Genomic DNA, 6,000 nt, shown 5'->3' on the forward strand with positions numbered 1-6,000 from the left:
GGGGGGCTCCTGGGTGTTGGGTTTTCCATCATTCACTTGCTCATTCATTCACTCAGTTCAATCACCCTGGAGTCATCCTTGACTCCTGCTTGCTCTCGGCGCCCTTGGGTCCTATCCATCAGGATTTCCTGTTCCCTCTCCCTTGACAGAATGCCCAGAGTCAGACTGCTTTTCACAGCCTGCGCTGCCCATGCCCTGTTTTGGCCACCATCATGTTTACTGCAGTGGCCCCTAACTGGAGCCTCTGTGGCCACTGCCACCTCCTTGGGTCTGCTCTCAACACAGTAGCCAGGGGTGCCTTCGAGCAGGTGGGTGAGATCACACCACCTCTCTGCGCAGAACTTTTGCTTCCCTTCTCACGCCCTGGGAGCCCCAGCGTCCCACAGTCTCACCGACTCCTTGCTGTTGCTGAGCACGGCCCCTCAGGGGCTCACTCCTGTTTCCTCTGCAGGGGACGCTGTTCCCCAGACAGCCACTCTGCCCTCTCTCTCTTTTCTGGAAGGTCACCTTCCTGGCAAAGCCCTCCTTGCCCACCTTACCTAAAACCCCAAACCCTCCCAATATTCCCCAGCACTCCACTGCTTTCATTTTCCTCCTCAGCACCTACCGTGCGTTACTATGAATGTTTCTTATTTGTCTTGTTTATTGCCCATCAGCCCCATTAGAAAATCAGCTGTTTCTCTCGTACCTGACACAGAGTAGATACCCACTGATAGTTGTTGAAGAAATAAAGGCATGAGTGATCCCCAGGCATGCTCTTTGTTGCTAATTCCTGTGTGAGGTCCCATTGCAGAGGGTCTCCTGCCCTCCATCCCCTTCCTGGGGGCAGCCCTTCTGGCCCCCCACCTGGATGTCTGCTCTGGCCTCCTCACACTGCTTCCCACCCGATCCAGAGCAAGGCTGCAGGGTCACACCCTGACCCTGGGATGACTTGACCAGACCCACCCAGCCCAGCCCTAGGTCAGCGGGTTTGACCAGCCTGAGGACACTTTCTGGCCCAGATGGAAGCATTCCTGATCTGTCTGCGCCTCCCCAGCTCCTGAGAGGAAATGTACGTGGCACTGAGTGGTCCCCAGACCCTGTAATGAGTGGCCGCACCATGACAGGAGCACTCCGGCCCTGCAGCCCAGCCTGCAAGGCTCCCAGCCCCAGTAGAAATTCTGAGCTCTTCTGAGGTGCCCCACGGAGAGTGGTGGTCGCTCAGCCAGCCCACAAGGCACCCAGCCTGGGCCTCCTCCTCTTTGGACTCTGCTCCTTCAACTTCTTTTGTCCTCTTTGCCTGGACTTCCCCCTCATAGCTGACCAACTCCAACATCAGGGTGCACTCAGATGCCGCCTCTTCCAGGAAGGCTTCCAGCCCTAGGCAGAACTAGTCCCCCAGTCCTGGTACTCCTGCCACACCTGGCATGTTCCTGTGCCCCTCCAGGGCACAGGTGTCACTGATTCCCAGGTGTCAGCGAATGCTTAAGGAAGACAGGAAACCAGTCAGGAAGGTCACCAAGTAGCAGGAGCAGACCCCTCCTCCCCGACTCCCTGGTTGATGGGGTCAGAGGGCAGGAACCAGGACTCTGGGAAGCCAATCCCCTGTGTTCACACAGCCACAGCGGCAATGGGGACACTGCCACTTGTGGCCGGCAGATGGCGCCCCTTGGCCACAGTCTCCGGTGAAAAAGAATGCATCAATATTTAAGAGAGAAACCGTCTGGTTTCCCTCTTGTGCAGATAGGAAAACTGAGGCCCTGAGAGGGGCAGGGGCTTGCTTAGACGCCTGAGAGTGAGAGGTGCCAGCCCTGAGACCTCTTCAGCATCCCCTCCACGTGCCTCCCTGTGTCCCCCCCACCCCCACAGGCCTCAGCCCACCCCTGACTCCCTCCTCCTCCCTCACCCCCGTTCTTGCTCCCTCTCTCCCTACCCCTCAAAGACCTGGGCTCAACCTCTAGCTCGAGGACAGGCAATGACCAGGGTAGAGGGACACATGGGGGCAGGGGGTGCAAGCTGGGAAGCTCTGGGAAACCCCTAGTGCAGCTGCATCGCTGCCCTGCCAACGTGCCAGAAATGGCCTTGCTGCTTCCCGAGGAGCCCGTCTGGGTGACTGTCCCATACAGACAGCTCCCTACGCCTCTCCAGGGCAGGGGCAGAGTCAAGCTCAGCTCTGGATCTGCAGGCACCAGGGCTGGACGTGAAGCTGCCCTTGTGAACACAGGTTGGGGGTGTGTGTGTGTGTGTGTAATACAGCTTACACAAGAGTGTACAGCATGATGGGCCACACACACTGAGAATGCAAACAGTATGAGCTGGTATGCTGGATGAATAAAGATGGGGGTGCTGAGGGAGCCACGCCCTCCAGACCCCAGGGTCCAGGCACACCACTGACCATGTCGAGGACAGCTGCATGCCTCATGAGCCACCATCCCTCACGCATCCTGGGCATGGCCATGGGGGTTCCTCAAAGAAAGAAGAGAAGATGTTGTGTTCCATGAACTTAAGTACAGATGCAATTCAGAGAACAATGAGAGAAGCACTTGGAATATAAAACTGTGATAACAGAAATAAAATTCAAAAGGATGAAAGGTAAAGTCAAGGAAATACCCCCAGAAAGTAGAAGAAAAAGAAAGAGAAAAATAAGGGGAGGAGGAGAAAGAAAAAAAATTACAGGATTAGAGTAAGAAGTTCAATATCTGAATAATAGTAGTTGCAGGAAAAAAGAGCAGAAAAAATAAGGGTAAGGAAATAACGGAAAAAAAAAAAAAAATCCCAGAACTAAGGACTGAGGATTTAATGGCTTCCACAATAAAAAAAAAAAAAAAAAGAAAGAAAGACCAACATCTTTGTGAAATCTCAAAACAACACCAGGAACAAACAGAAGATACTAAAAGCTTGCGATGGGGGGAGGAATCCACATGTCAAGCAAGAAGCAGATTGGCCTCCAACTTCTCAACAGTAGCAATGGAAACTAGAAGAGAATAGAGCAGTTTCCAAAACCCTGAGGAAAAATTATTCCCTATCTAGAACTCTATACCCAGCCAAACTATCAACTGAGTAGAAAAGTAGAATAAAGACAAAAACTTGGCCTTTGATCTTTCCCTTTCTCCAAGTTCCTGGCAGATGGGCTCCTCCCAAATAAGGAACTAAACCAAGGAAAAAGAGGACATGGGATCAAGGAAATGGGACTCCAACCCAGGAAAGAGATAAAGGGCATTTCCAGGGTGGTGAACAGAGGTTTACAGGTGTCAGCTGAGTCCTAAGAGTCCAGATTGGAGCAGGCATTCAGAGCACTGTACAGGGAAGCCTTAGAAAGAAGGAAAGAAAGAAGGAAGGAAGGAAGGCAGGAAGAGAGGGAGGGAGGAGGGGAGGGAGGAAAGGAGGGAGGGCGGGAGGGAGGGAAGGAAGGATATAGATTACATAATGTATTTGAACACATTTAGAAGGGATATAAACTTCCATCATAACTATGCAAATTAAAAAAATGAGGCAATTATTTTTTTTAATTAAAAGGCTGTACCAGAAAGGAATTGTGACATAGTATGCTAACTTGGGGCAGGAATATATAGGGCAGGAAGCTCCTGTTTTTCTTAACAAGTTTTATAATTATTATTTGACTTTTTAAATTATATAAATGCATAAAGTTCACTTTTAAAAGAAATTATTTGTTTAATTTAGAAATGTAGATGAAAGTGAAAACATACTTCTGAATAACTCTAGAGAAAAATCCCAATGGAAATTACAAAGAAAGCAATTGAGTGCTTTATACCACCACCCACGGTCTGAGACCAAAGTGACTCCAAAGGAAAATTAAATCCTTATCTGAATGTTTTTTAAAAGGAGGAACAAAGACTAAAGAAGCCAGACTTCACAAAATGTATGGCCAAGTGTCACCTTGCCCATGGCGTGTCGCCTTGGCCTGTGTGCTGGGGCATCTTCCCAAGACACTCTTCAGGCACGCTGGGGACTTGGCCTGGAGATAAAGGAAGGCTGAGTCTTGGAGGGAGGGGGACAAGGTACCTGGAGCATCCCCTCTGCCGCGACTGAGCTGGGTCTGCCACTTAGAGACCCCCAGGAACCACTTCTGGAGGTGGCCACCTCCACCCACTCCTGCTGAGGCCAGGCCCTCAGGGAAGTTGTGTGTATGTGTGAAGAGTTACACGTGGATTTAGGTTGGCTCTGACGGAGCCTCCATGCCCCAGCACTGAGCCAGTGGAACATCTGAGCCCCCAGGAGAATCCAGCATCACGGGTGGTAAGCACGAGGAGTCCAGGAGAGGTCTAGCTCCAGAGGAGAGCTGGAGACCCAACCTGTGTGTCTGTAACAACACTGTCGTCCCTTGGGGAAAGCCAGAAACATTTCTGGGAAAGGACCATGGCAGAGAATCAGCAGACCGCAGCGGGAGGTTTGAGCTAGTGTTCTTGGGGTAACGGGGCGGGGGGGCTTTTTGAGCCAAGATAGAGCAGCAGGGACCAGATTCACACTGCCACCAGAAATATTCAAAAAGGGACAAAATAGATGAAACAACCGTTCACAGACATAGGCTCTCAGGCAGGACAGGACAGGGACCCCTGAGAGAGGGGAGCAGGTGAGGCAGGGCCTGCGCTGGCCCAGCCCACTGGCCAGGGAGAGCTGATGGGCCTCAACACATGGAGGGGGCACCAGGAGGAGCTCTCAGGCATCCCCGGGCAGAGGGCACACCGTCAGGACTCTGGGGAAGCCAAGGCTGCGCGAGTCTGCAGGGCAGAGTCTCAGAGAGAAGAGCTGCCAGAGCCACCACAGCTCTGGAGACCGGCAAACGGGCCCCTTGAGTCTCTAGCCTGGTGCCCGTCAGCACGTGAAGGAAAGGACCTTCCCCAAGGCCAGAGAAGGAGCCACCGGGAGGGAACGGAAGGAAAGCTGCCTGCGTTCCAACCACGTGGGAACCAAGACAGATGCGCACACGCCACGTCCGCGGCAGCATCAGTCCCGGCAGCCCAGAGGTGGAGGCAACTCAGGTGTCCGTTGACAGAGGAACGGGTCAGCAAGCTGTGGTCCCTCCACACAGTGGGACACTGCTCTGCGCCTTGAAAAGGCAGGAAACCCTGACACCTGCCACAAGATGGATGAGCTCTGAGGACATTCGCTCAGTGAAATTAGCCAGTCACGGAAGATGGAAATACAGGATGACTCTGCTCATTTGAGGTAACTGTCTTAACTCTTAAAGACAGAAAGTAGACGGACTTCCCTGGTGGTCCAGTGGTGAAGGCTCTGCACTCCCAACACAGGGGACCCAGGTTCGATCCCTGGTCGGGGAACTAGATCCTGCATGCTGCAACTAAAGATCCTTTGTGCCACAACAAAGATCCCACGTGCTACAACTAAGACCCAGCGTAGCCAAATAAATTAATAAATTTTTTTTTTTTTTAAAGACAGAAGGTAGAACGGTGGTTCCAAGGGCTGGGAGGAGGGGAACGAGGAACTATTATTTAATGGAGACAGAGTTTCAGTTTCACAAGATGAGAAAAAGTTCTGGAGGTGGATGGTGGCGTTGGTTGCACAGCAATGTGAGTGTACTTAATGCCACAGGACTGTGCATTTAAAAATGGTTAAAAGAATAAATTTTATGTATTGTATATTTTCCCATAATTAAAAAAAATTTTTAAACATGCTGGGAATGGTGTGTGTTCCCACTGACCAGAAGGAATAAGCCTCATCGTTTGCAAGGTGTGGGGTAGAGGACTTGAGGGCTGCCTCATTGTTGGGGCAACAGAATAAAACAGAATAAATGTTGAACAGCTCCTACTTAACAAAGCTAAAAGCAATCCTCAAAAGGATCAAACTCTCTGCAGGTAGCTCAACCACATCCCGGGACAAGGCTCACAATGTTTGTAAGATACAAAATTATCCAGCACCCAGCAGCGTTTAAAGCCACAATGCTTGGCAGCCAATCAAAAATTACCAGACACACAAAGAAACAGAAAACCACAAAATGAGGAGAAAAATCAGTCAATAGAAACAGGCCCAGAGAACCCTCCT

The sequence above is a fragment of the Balaenoptera physalus genome (assembly GCF_965194825.1).
Source record: "Balaenoptera physalus genome assembly, chromosome: 2".
Lineage (NCBI taxonomy): Eukaryota > Metazoa > Chordata > Mammalia > Artiodactyla > Balaenopteridae > Balaenoptera > Balaenoptera physalus.